The sequence below is a fragment of the Xenopus tropicalis genome, chromosome 1 (genome assembly GCF_000004195.4).
Source record: "Xenopus tropicalis strain Nigerian chromosome 1, UCB_Xtro_10.0, whole genome shotgun sequence".
Taxonomy (NCBI): domain Eukaryota; kingdom Metazoa; phylum Chordata; class Amphibia; order Anura; family Pipidae; genus Xenopus; species Xenopus tropicalis.
In genome coordinates this window covers 190,331,972-190,346,127 of record NC_030677.2, presented here as the reverse complement: position 1 = coordinate 190,346,127, position 14,156 = coordinate 190,331,972, and positions in this window count along the sequence as shown.

Here is a 14,156-nt window from a genome sequence, read left to right as displayed (position 1 = left end):
AGTGTTAGCTTTAATTATCCAGTTAATTTAAGGAAAAAACTTTCCTAAAAAAACCTTTTCTCATGTTACAGGCAGAAAACAGTCTTTTTCTTTGTTTTTAAAAAACCTACTTGCCTGAATCTGACCAGTCTGTAGTATGTTCCTATGTTTATGTGATATAGTCATAATGGATAACAATAACTACCCACTGCTTAGTGTACCATTTATTATTTAACAGTAGCTTTAATAGTGAATTGTTACACTTTTTTGATGCCTTGGTCAGGTTTTCTAGGACCCATGGCGTCAGAAGAAGGGGGTCATCATGGCACCTAGAATTTTAGCCCCCCGGTTCTGATTTTTAATGTAGGCAGCCAGTGGGACCAAATAACATACTACCCCCGTTTCCCATTCTAAAATTCTTCGTGATGCCTATACAGAACAAAAACCATGCAATTTTTTAAAAAAATCTCTCTGTCCACCACTGGACAGTTGCAGTAGGGTTGGGGGGTACCCCCAGTCCTAGGCAATTGAGACATGCATAAAGACTACTCTGGGAATTTATTGACAGGCTATTGTGAAAATCCGGAGCTGTTTGTGACTTACACTGACACAGTTATAGTGTCCTGAGGATAATAAATATTGATTTTGGGACATAAGTCCCTTTGCTTTCCAGAGAATCTGCACACTGCCCACAATTGGAAGAAGAGGAACTTCAAGGCCCAGAATCCATCACTTCAAAATGGAACAGGTTAGGAAGAGGCTGCAAAAGACGTGGGGGGAGGAGGTAGTTCAGATAGTGTTTATGCTCCTATTTACATAAGCGCTGCAGAATAAGCTTATGTCAAAAAGTGTTTTTTTTTAATTTGTCCTTATTTAACGATGGAACCCTCCAAAGGCCTTTTAATTCTGAGTGTAGTTGGAACCGTGGATTTGTAGAACAAATGATTTTTAAAACAAATATGATCTGTACTGGGCTTCTAGTGAAGTCCTATGTAGAATAAATGATGAGTACTTGGTTGCTGAGATAGTATATATATTATTTTATCCCTTCCATTAGCAATAATGGATAAGCACATTTTACTTGTGTGACAGTGAACCAATCATGTTGTTTGCAGCTCATTTATTAACTCTTTATTGCTTTAACTGTACTAAAGTAGAACATCAAATACTTTCCTAATTAATTCTAAATATAGGTAATTAACTAAGTGATTGGAGTATAACGGCAAGCACGTGTCCCGCAGGTCATGCTTAGCCGCTCCTTGTATGCAGCACAAACAAGGCTATTGGCAGGTGGGCCATACACCAAAAAATAGCTTTCAGAACAAGGGGAATATTTCAGTTCTGTGCCAGTGTGCTGATTAATGGGTTCCTTCATTCTCAATATCCCAGCAGCTGCATGGCGAATCAATCGCTATGTGTAACATTGCACAGGGCCAAAAGCCTCGGCTGCTGTCGTCTTAACCGAGTCCCTCGCTTGCATCTTTGTCAGAGTTCCAGCAGCATTATGTACTCCATCCGCCAGTGATTTATAAATGCCCACCGGCTTATTCTCCCTGACTCAGGCTTCATCCTTTCTGATTGTCAGTAGTGACTCGCAAGCTATGAACTTAATGGCTCCTTCATCTGTTCATTTTCTAATTACTGCGGATTATTTCTGCCCAGCCCTGCTTGCTTGTGTATTGCCTCATTCTCGGCAATGGATTCACTTAACGTTTGTAATCTCTTTACTGCTGGTTTAGCAATTCAATCTTACCTGTCTGCAGTACGTCCCTTATCGGTTTAATGTTTCCACCGCTTAGTCTGTATGTCCTTCAGTAGATCTCTAATCACAAAATAAGGTTGGCTATCATGAATACGGCCCTCGCTGTCAGGCATTGTCACACTTAAGCCGGCCATACAAGCACCGGTATAATCGAATGAAGCCTCATTTGGTACGATATTCAGTGCATGTATGGCGGCTCGACAAGACAACCGATATTGCAAAGGCTGCGGATATTGGACGTCTCGTCGTATTAAAAGATTTTGATCGGCACCCAAGCAAAATCTACGTTTAGGGCTGAATCGGCAGGTAGAGGTAGAATTTCTATTGTTTCTACCTCCATATCTGACGATTCAGCCCTGAACGTCAATGGAGAGTGGGAACGATCTTTCCTGCGACCAATGGTCACACGAAAGATCATTATTGCTATGTGTATGGCCACCTTAACAATTATTGGCTAAAATTGATGTTTGGTGCTGTATTTTACCTCAGCTATTGTTGCTACTTTCCCCCTTGCTGGCTGTTATAACCTTGTGAACACTAGTATCCCCCCCCCTTTTTATCGGCAATGCCTAACTTCTTCCTAGAATGTGTTCACATGGGCACAGACATGACTTGGATGGAGCTCATGAGACATAAAGTAGCTGCATTTTGGGAAGTTTCATAAAAAACATTGTTGCTGTCCATCCTTTGTAAATGTATGGCACATTGGGGTTGATACAAGGCCCAAATAAGACTTTGAAAGTAGAAGGAAGAGAGTAAATAACATAATACAGAATGCATATGGTGTGCATTGGTAGGTCTTATAGGGAACCTAGTGAGATGAATCAGACCATGCTTTTCAGGATCAGTAAGAATCCAAGAAGATTCTAGCAATGGAAAATATCATGTCAGGTATATATACAGTATATATATAGAGATAAATATATATATATATCTTGATCTTGAAGTATCATTCAGAATCTTCTGCAGTAGGGATTAATTATGCAGGAAGTTAAAAGAGGGCATTATATGTTGAGAAAATGTTGTAAGGACCAAGAGACTCATGAAATATGAGATGAGAAATGGCCTACTTTAGCTACAGGGTATAATCAAAGTACTGCGAAAAAGTATCAGTGGATGAGATAGAAAAGGAAAAAGGCTTATACCAGTGTTCATAATGTAAAGCTGGATGGGGAAGACTAAGGGGCACATTTACTAAGCCACGAACGGGCCGAATGCGTCCGATTGCGTTTTTTTCGTAATGATCAGTATTTTGCGATTTTTTCGGAAAAATGTCGCAACTTTTTCGTTACTAATACGATTTGTGCGAAAAAACGCGAGTTTTTCGTAGCCATTCCGAAAGTTGCGCAAAATCTGGCGATTTTTCATAGCGTTAAAACTTGCGCAAAAAGTTGCGCTTTTTTCGTAGCGTTAAAACTTGCGCGAAACGTCGCACCTTTTAAGTTTTAACGCTACGAAAAAGGCGAAACTTTTCGCGCATGTTTTAACGCTACGAAAAAATCGGGCGATTTTGCGCAACTTTCGGAATGGCTACAAAAAACTCGCGTTTTTTCGCGCAAATCGTATTGGTAACGAAAAAGTCGCGACAATTTCCGAAAAGTCGCAAAGACGCCGAAAAAATCGCAAAAAATACGAAAAAGTCGCAAAATGTACGTTTTCAAGTCGGAATTTTTCCAATTCGGTTCAGATTCGTGTCTTAGTAAATGTGCCCCTATTAGTAATGACTATAAATCTAAGGGGATTCAGAACCAAATCTGCTGAATTCAAGTAAGAGTTGTTAGATACTTATCCTGTTACAGCTGGTTCATATACAGACAAAGAACTTCACTGCACCATCACAAACCTTTGGTTTGCACATTTCTAGTATGTCATATGAATTATGTACAGGAATTTACTACTACTCTTAAAATATATACAGTTACATTCAGGAATAGTTATTATTTACAGTATGTCTTATGTATTGCTCATCTTATCTGTTATGGCATTGTTGGATATTTAAAGGAGAAAGAAAATAATTTTGGCATTTTACTGCCAATAGATTCGCCACATAAGTGCCAGCTAGAACGCTATATTTATTCAACAGGAAGCTTTACCAAAAAGACTCTTATGCTGTGTATTTTCTAATTCTCTCGGCGGCTGAAAAACGCACGATATCATCATCCATAGGAATAACTTGAAAAGACTCAAAGCAAACCACACAATGCGTAAATACGCCAGTATTTGCAAAGCAAGCTATTCCTATGTATACACAAAGGCAGCTGCCAGACCTAGTGGAAATACACAGCGTTTTTTACTATTTCGCACTATTAGCACCATGGAAACGGGATTTGCTACGTCACCAGTACTAGGCTGAAAAACGCCATAGTCAGGGGCTGTGTGGCTTGTGCTGCGTTTTTAGGCTGAGAAGCTCCCTTTGTTTGTTTAAGATAGCAGCTGCCATTTCATGATCACATATTCTGATGGAAGGGGAGTGAATTCTTATGAGAGGGGGGAGCAGAAGAAGGGAGAAAGGAGAGTGCAGTGCAGACTACTCCCCTGGAATGAAGGATTTTTCTGAGAAAGCTAGTCAAATACCAAAAGAACATGTTTACACAAAAGAAGACAAGAAATCCTGTGTTTCTTGTGATAGAGGACTCAGTGCAGCTTTTCTGTGAGCGCTTATGGCTGTATTTACATAGATCTTTTTGATAAAGTTTACTTAGTTTTTACCTTTCCTTCTCCTTTAAAATGTTAAACCTGAAAAGCCTGTAATGTCCATTTACCGTACATGAGGTCTAATGGCCTGTTCTTTACCATTAATGGTTGGCTAAGGTTCGATTTGAATGAAAATAAATTGTGAATGCTAACAGGTGAGATAAATGCCATGGAAATGGATTTCTTCCTACACATATCATTTGTGAGTGTTATTCATCCTACAGCATTCAAATCCTCATAACAAAAACTAGCTTGCACAATTGGAAGAAGACACCTTGGTGACCCTGACATACTATATAATGGCATTCAGAATGTATTGTGTTTGAACCTAATTCATACAGAGCTTTTGACAATTTCGGTGACAATGTTCATTTAGAGTTTAAATTATATAAACTAGCATAACATTCTGAGAATGATATAATAATATTGCATCTTTGGAGAGGTTTAAAAGCCTAAGCCAGGCATTTGAAAATAAAATGTATGTGTTCCTAGGCACCAAGGGCATGTGTATCATTCAACTGGCATCTCTTTGTCTGGGAAAAATTAGACAGAAAGAAATCATTGATGTTTTATGTGCGTCATAGGGTGCGCTACACCAGAGAGACAGCAGGGGATTAGAACCTGTCCATGTCACCTTTAAGCTAACTTTCAGTATGTTACAGAATGGTCAGTTCTAAGCAACTTTTTAATTGGTCTTCATTATTTATTTTTTTATAGTTTTTTAAATTATTGCCTCCAACTTTCATTGACCCCAAGAGCCACAAAAATATTGCTCTGTGAGGCTACAGTTTTATTGTTAGTGTCACTTTTTATTAATTATTTTTTATATTCCTGTCCTCTTCTATTCCTATACCAGTCTTTCATTCAAACCATTTCCTGGTTTCTAAGGGAATTTCCTATGCACTTAATGTTAAATATTACTATTTTTGTATTTATTGTCTGCTATCCAGAATGCTTGGTACTTGGGCAGAGGTGAACTACAGAGGAAGCAGACCAATGTTTTGAGGCCCTCAACTGAATTTGCTGTGGGGCCCAGTAACATCAAGTTCTGCCACTGGACCTGGGGTTTTCTGGATAAGGGGTCTTCCCGTAATTTGGATCTCCATATCTTAAGTCTACCATGATTAAAACTCAATAGGCTTGTTGTTCTTCAATAGTATATATACTATATGCAGGTAGAACAATAAAAATATACGTATACAAGTATGGTAAGATTTAGGGTTCTAGAACATGGGTTTCACTGAAATAAATCTGTACAGCATGGGTGGATTTCATTTATTCCACTCATATGTTGAAATGGAGTGAAGACTACTGCAAGCCATCCAGTTTGTAAATTTGGGTTGGGGTGAAGACCACTGCAGGCCATCCAGTTTGTAAGTTGGGTTAGGGTGAAAACCACTGCAGGCCATCCAGTTTGTAAGATTTGGTTGGGGTGAAGACCACTGCAAGGCATCCAGTTTGTAAGTTTGGGTGTGGTGAAGACCACTGCAAGCCATCCAGTTTGTAAGTTTGGGTTGGGGTGAAGACCACTGCAAGCCATCCAGTTTGTAAGATTTGGTTGGGGTGAAGACCACTGCAAGCCATCCAGTTAGTAAGTTGCGGTGGGGTGAAGACCACTGCAAGACATCCAGTTTGTAAGTTTGGGTGAGGTGAAGACCACTGCAGGCCATCTTGTTTGAAAGTTTGAGTGGGGTGAAGACCACTGCAAGCCATCCAGTTTGCAATCCCTTTCACCAATAATGCACAAAGAACTTTCCAAATAAACATTATATACAATATGGTATGTGACTCTCCCCATAAAAATAGTAATAAAAATCATTGACCAGAGATCCTAAGCTTGTGGCCTTTATGGCATTGCTGTATTATTCTGTTCAGCTCTGTCTAGCACTAAAGAGTTCAAGGAAAATTGTTGAAAATGAAAGCCTTAATTACTTTCAAGTCTACAATAAACACCTAAATAATGTATGTTTTGCTGTGAACAATCCATTGCAATATTAGCAAGAGATAAATAATGCAGTAAGTCTTTTACTCACGTACAGCATCCATGTGATCCAGCAGACTGGCCGGGATGGGAATAGAAAGACAACTGTCTCCTAATAGATCTCAGTGTGCAGGTACAGAACTGCCTCTCACTCTTAATTGGAAATACTACTGTGAATAAATTTGTAATTTCAGTAATTTGTAGTAATGATGCTGAACTTTCAGTAATCCGTTATAGTTCCATGTATATAGTATTTTGCCTACATACAGCATTGTACGGTTGAATATACCTGTAAACAACTGCCATTAAATGGTACATTGCCCATTTAAAGGGGTTTCTCATCTTTTAGTATGACATAGACAGTGATATCTGGAGACTATTTGCAATTGTTCTTCATTTTTTATTGTTGTGTTTTTCTTTTCAGTCAGATTTTTGTTCAGCAGCTCTTCAGTTTGGACTTTTATCTAGGGTCTTGTTTACCTTAGCAACCAGGCAGTGGTTTGAATGAGATACTAAACTATAAATAGGAGAGGGACTGAATAGACAGATAAGTTATAAAAAGTAACAGTTCCCCCATTTACAAGTTGAAAAAATGTAGAAGGAGGCAAATAAATCAAGAACTATAAAAAATAAATAATGAAGACCAGTCGCAAAGTTGCTAGGAATAGGGCATTCTATAACATACTAAAAGTAACATTAAGGTAAGTCACCCCTTTAATATAAAACATGGGCACAGGAATTATTTATGTGCAGCCATATTTACTCTGAAGGCTTACTTTTATGCCCTATGGTGCTCACTTGCCCCATAAGCAAAGAATTATTAAGCTTACCCTCCCTAAAAAAAAGTTCTAATGGTATCTTCCTCAAACAAAAATTTCACCCACCCCCTCTTGCAGAGCCAAACCTATACTTCAAGTGATCTAGCATAATAGTTTTTACGCTTCAAGTCCCCTTTGGGTTCCAGCGTTTACAAAGAGCTTCCAATATATACAGTAACTATTTCAGTTATACAGGGGCTGGGGTACCCTGGACAGTAAATAATTCACCCCAAATCTCACCCAGCCCTGTCATTGGATTAGAGAGCTTGTTGTTGGCTCCTCAATGGAAAATGTTACCCCATTTTTAATCTCCAGATTCCCCATAGTCTACATTGGATTTTCCTGATTGGAAATTGGATAAGGCTCAGCAATTAAACAGGGTTATTCTGCTGAAGGGAGAGACAGAGAGCTGCCTCATACACCCTGCCCTCCTTTGGAACTGTACCACCAAGTACCACCAGATGTCGTGGAGGCAGCAACCTATACATGATAAAATACATTGTTAATAAATACATGCAAAGAATCATTTTTTATTAAAATATATTTCATTAATTAAAAACTATATTAAAATACATTGAGGAGATGATAGACTGCCCAGGAAAGCAGTGGCAGTGGAATCATTAGAATTCTCTACCTGTGCCTAATTTAACATATTGGCATCATGAAGCTGAAGGTCAAGGAATCATAATTTCAAGAACGTACACTTTTCATTCCTTGATAGACTGATAGCCTGGTATTCTCTGCTCTGTTTCCAAGGGGAAGGGGATTAAGCAGTTAAGCATCAGTTAATTGATGGTTACCTGATATTATTGCTGTAACTGCTCATTGAACAGTTTACTTCTATCTTTCTGTCTTTTTATACTCAGAATGAAGCTGTATACAAAGAATCTAATACTAAATACTCTATGGATAAAATAAGTTTTGAGTTGATAAAAATGATTCTATTAAAGGATATGGATATGGTTTATTTTTTAAAGTAAGGTACATAAGGAAAAACTAATTTCTGTCAGCTTGGTCTGCTTGTCTTGCTGATGAAATATTTAGTGATGCTGATGTTTGAGCACTGACAACTTGCAATATTCAATCTCCTGGCTGAGATTGTAGCACTGAGGGTCTGCACACAATTGCTAGCCTATGGCTTATGTAATGGCTAGATTGGGTCAGGCAATTGCACACAGACCATCAGACTGTGCATATTATGTAATGGCTAGATTGGGTCAGGCAATTGCACACAGACCATCAGACTGTGCATATTATGTAATGGCTAGATTGGGTCAGGCAATTGCACGCAGACCATCAGACTGTGCATATTATGTAATGGCTAGATTGGGTCAGGCAATTGCACGCAGACCATCAGACTGTGCATATTATGTAATGGCTAGATTGGGTCAGGCAATTGCACGCCGACCATCAGACTGTGCATATTATGTAATGGCTAGATTGGGTCAGGCAATTGCACGCAGACCATCAGACTGTGCATATTATGTAATGGCTAGATTGGGTCAGGCAATTGCACGCAGACCATCAGACTGTGCATATTATGTAATGGCTAGATTGGGTCAGGCAATTGCACGCAGACCATCAGACTGTGCATATTATGTAATGGCTAGATTGGGTCAGGCAATTGCACGCAGACCATCAGACTGTGCATATTATGTAATGGCTAGATTGGGTCAGGCAATTGCACGCAGACCATCAGACTGTGCATATTATGTAATGGCTAGATTGGGTCAGGCAATTGCACGCCGACCATCAGACTGTGCATATTATGTAATGGCTAGATTGGGTCAGGCAATTGCACGCAGACCATCAGACTGTGCATATTATGTAATGGCTAGATTGGGTCAGGCAATTGCACGCAGACCATCAGACTGTGCATATTATGTAATGGCTAGATTGGGTCAGGCAATTGCACGCAGACCATCAGACTGTGCATATTATGTAATGGCTAGATTGGGTCAGGCAATTGCACGCAGACCATCAGACTGTGCATATTATGTAATGGCTAGATTGGGTCAGGCAATTGCACGCAGACCATCAGACTGTGCATATTATGTAATGGCTAGATTGGGTCAGGCAATTGCACGCCGACCATCAGACTGTGCATATTATGTAATGGCTAGATTGGGTCAGGCAATTGCACGCCGACCATCAGACTGTGCATATTATGTAATGGCTAGATTGGGTCAGGCAATTGCACGCCGACCATCAGACTGTGCATATTATGTAATGGCTAGATTGGGTCAGGCAATTGCACGCAGACCATCAGACTGTGCATATTATGTAATGGCTAGATTGGGTCAGGCAATTGCACACAGACCATCAGACTGTGCATATTATGTAATGGCTAGATTGGGTCAGGCAATTGCACGCAGACCATCAGACTGTGCGTATTAGGTAATGGCTAGATTGGGTCAGGCAATTGCACGCAGACCATCAGACTGTGCATATTATGTAATGGCTAGATTGGGTCAGGCAATTGCACGCAGACCATCAGACTGTGCATATTATGTAATGGCTAGATTGGGTCAGGCAATTGCACGCAGACCATCAGACTGTGCATATTATGTAATGGCTAGATTGGGTCAGGCAATTGCACGCAGACCATCAGACTGTGCATATTATGTAATGGCTAGATTGGGTCAGGCAATTGCACGCAGACCATCAGACTGTGCATATTATGTAATGGCTAGATTGGGTCAGGCAATTGCACGCAGACCATCAGACTGTGCATATTATGTAATGGCTAGATTGGGTCAGGCAATTGCACGCAGACCATCAGACTGTGCATATTATGTAATGGCTAGATTGGGTCAGGCAATTGCACGCAGACCATCAGGCTGTGCGTATTAGGTATTGGCTAGATTGGGTCAGGCAATTGCACGCAGACCATCAGACTGTGCATATTATGTAATGGCTAGATTGGGTCAGGCAATTGCACGCAGACCATCAGACTGTGCATATTATGTAATGGCTAGATTGGGTCAGGCAATTGCACGCAGACCATCAGACTGTGCATATTATGTAATGGCTAGATTGGGTCAGGCAATTGCACGCAGACCATCAGACTGTGCATATTATGTAATGGCTAGATTGGGTCAGGCAATTGCACGCAGACCATCAGACTGTGCATATTATGTAATGGCTAGATTGGGTCAGGCAATTGCACGCAGACCATCAGACTGTGCATATTATGTAATGGCTAGATTGGGTCAGGCAATTGCACGCAGACCATCAGACTGTGCATATTATGTAATGGCTAGATTGGGTCAGGCAATTGCACGCAGACCATCAGACTGTGCATATTATGTAATGGCTAGATTGGGTCAGGCAATTGCACGCAGACCATCAGACTGTGCATATTATGTAATGGCTAGATTGGGTCAGGCAATTGCACGCAGACCATCAGACTGTGCATATTATGTAATGGCTAGATTGGGTCAGGCAATTGCACGCCGACCATCAGACTGTGCATATTATGTAATGGCTAGATTGGGTCAGGCAATTGCACGCAGACCATCAGACTGTGCATATTATGTAATGGCTAGATTGGGTCAGGCAATTGCACGCAGACCATCAGACTGTGCATATTATGTAATGGCTAGATTGGGTCAGGCAATTGCACGCAGACCATCAGACTGTGCATATTATGTAATGGCTAGATTGGGTCAGGCAATTGCACGCAGACCATCAGACTGTGCATATTATGTAATGGCTAGATTGGGTCAGGCAATTGCACGCAGACCATCAGACTGTGCGTATTATGTAATGGCTAGATTGGGTCAGGCAATTGCACGCAGACCATCAGACTGTGCGTATTATGTAATGGCTAGATTGGGTCAGGCAATTGCACGCAGACCATCAGGCTGTGCGTATTATGTAATGGCTAGATTGGGTCAGGCAATTGCACGCACACCATCAGACTGTGCATATTATGTAATGGCTAGATTGGGTCAGGCAATTGCACGCACACCATCAGACTGTGCATATTATGTAATGGCTAGATTGGGTCAGGCAATTGCACGCAGACCATCAGACTGTGCATATTATGTAATGGCTAGATTGGGTCAGGCAATTGCACGCAGACCATCAGACTGTGCATATTATGTAATGGCTAGATTGGGTCAGGCAATTGCACGCAGACCATCAGACTGTGCATATTATGTAATGGCTAGATTGGGTCAGGCAATTGCATGCAGACCATCAGACTGTGCATATTATGTAATAGTTAGATTTCTACCAGTTATTCTTCTTGAGCATAATTATTTTTTTTACCCTGGTGATTTTCACTCTCTCACTTATTGTGAGTGCAAGGGGTCCCCAAATACCCACCAAAAATGTTCCTTCACCTCTTCATAACCCTGTTTGTTCCTTTTGGCCCATTATCTTTTGGTACAGATGAAGCGCTGGGCATCCCATAAGGTGTCTGGTTACAACCAGCTGTGATATCACAAAATAACTAATTTAGTTAACCCAAACTGTATTGAAAAGGTCACCACTAGATGCTCCTAGTGAGCTTAGTCCCTCTGTACACATTGTAAAGCTCCTCTGTGCCTCTTTTGCAGTGAGAAAGAGCCAGAACAGCCTGCTTTGGTGAATTAAGTACAGGGTGCCCAGACCACTTTCAAGGCACCCTTCCTATGTTGAACCTATACATGTGACAAACCTGCACCTAAATAATTATACAATAGTGCCATTTCGGGCTCTGAAAATGATGCCAGACCAATCCAAATGTGGCTGCAACTTGTGTGTGATTTAAATTTCCATGGCATTGGAATTGGCATTGCCTTAGAATATTACTGTCCACATTATACTAAGGGGGCCATCTACTGTCTGATTTTTTTTTTCCAATATCCATGCTTTATTTCTTAAATCTCACCAATGTTTCTACTCCTTTGGCCAAAATTTATGGAATAAAACAATTTAACACACATAAGAATACTTTCTCTTTCGCCTGCCCACAAGCCTTCCCTAACTTGCACTTTGACTACAGGGTGATCTGGAGAGAGACCTGCACCTCACAACAAAATTTTAACTGGGCACAAGGTGCAGAACACTTGCATGTCACATATAAAATTGCTTTCTGAATGACCACTTAGGGTTTTAGCACTTGTATTAAGGGCATTAATAAATTAAGCTCCAGGTGTGGGGGGGATGGGCAATGTGGCTACTTAGAATATAGAGTCAATTAAACCGATTCCAGTCTAGATGTGGGTAAATTTCTGTTTAAAGAGAACATTTAGGGGCAGATTTATTATGTGATGTAAATAACAACAAGATATGTTGCCACACATTACCAGGCTTCATCCTGCAGCTCCAACCTGGCCCAAGGAAAGTCTCCCATAGGGCTCAATGGCACTCTGCAGCTCCAACCCGGCCCAAGGAAAGCCTCCCATAGGGCTCAATGGCACTCTGCAGCTCCAACCCGGCCCAAGGAAAGCCTCCCATAGGGCTCAATGGCACTCTGCAGCTCCAACATGGCCCAAGGAAAGTCTCCCATAGGGCTCAATGGCACTCTACAGCTCCAACCCGGCCCAAGGAAAGTCTCCCATAGGGCTCAATGGCACTCTGCAGCTCCAACCCGGCCCAAGGAAAGCCTCCCATAGGGCTCAATGGCACTCTGCAGCTCCAACCTGGCCCAAGGAAAGTCTCCCATAGGGCTCAATGGCACTCTGCAGCTCCAACCCGGCCCAAGGAAAGTCTCCCATAGGGCTCAATGGCACTCTGCAGCTCCAACCCGGCCCAAGGAAAGTCTCCCATAGGGCTCAATGGCACTCTGCAGCTCCAACCTGGCCCAAGGAAAGTCTCCCATAGGGCTCAATGGCACTCTGCAGCTCCAACCTGGCCCAAGGAAAGTCTCCCATAGGGCTCAATGGCACTCTGCAGCTCCAACCCGGCCCAAGGAAAGTCTCCCATAGGGCTCAATGGCACTCTGCAGCTCCAACCAGGCCCAAGGAAAGTCACAATACCGAAGCTTTAATGAATCCGAAACTTTCGTACTCGGCGCGACAATACGATTTTGCCGCACAAATTTTGTCGCAAAGTACGAAAAAGTTGTAAATACACACAGTACGAACAAATACAAATTTTTTGTATTTCGGACCTGTTGTACGAAATACCCCCCTCTGTGTACTTGAAATGCCAGGGCCCATTTTAAATCTCAGTCGGAGCCTGGAGTGAGGGCACCATTCTCTTTTCCCCAAGCAAACGTCCCCTATATGAGATTATCAACTCCACCTCCCTAATTAGCCTCCATTTAATAACGGATCTGTAAGAAGATGTCTGTAAAAATTTAATGTATGTATTGAATGTATTGTGGCTAAACATTACTGTTACCTAGGGTCATCTGTATAGTATTTTACTGCACACAACCTTACTACCTCAATGGGCAAAGTAACAATCTTTATTTATTTTTTTTTTTTTTACTCAAAGTTTATTGAGTATTTGAGCAAAGTTACATCTTGCACAGAGAATAATAAACATTTTTAGATATATAACAGTAAAAAAAATTACAAAACATATATTTAGTCATGTACATTTATGGAAGGTTTTAGTTTGCTTGTTATAATAAAGTCTAGTAGCAAAGCTATTTGAGGTTGTAGAGGTAGATTCCATCCCAATTTTTGTTCCGAATGAGAACAATTTGGATTGGAAAACGAACATTTTGCGACTTTTTCGTATTTTTTGCGATTTTTTTCGTCGCCGTTACGACTTTTCCGTAAATTGTCGCGACATGTACATTTATGGAAGGTTTTAGTTTGCTTGTTATAATAAAGTCTAGTAGCAAAGCTATTTGAGGTTGTAGAGGTAGATTCCATCCCAATTTTTGTTTGAGGTTAAAAACCTCTATCCAGAAGGGCTTAGTAAAAATCTTTATTGGTAATTATTTACAAACGTTAAAATTATTATTCCCGCCTTGTAT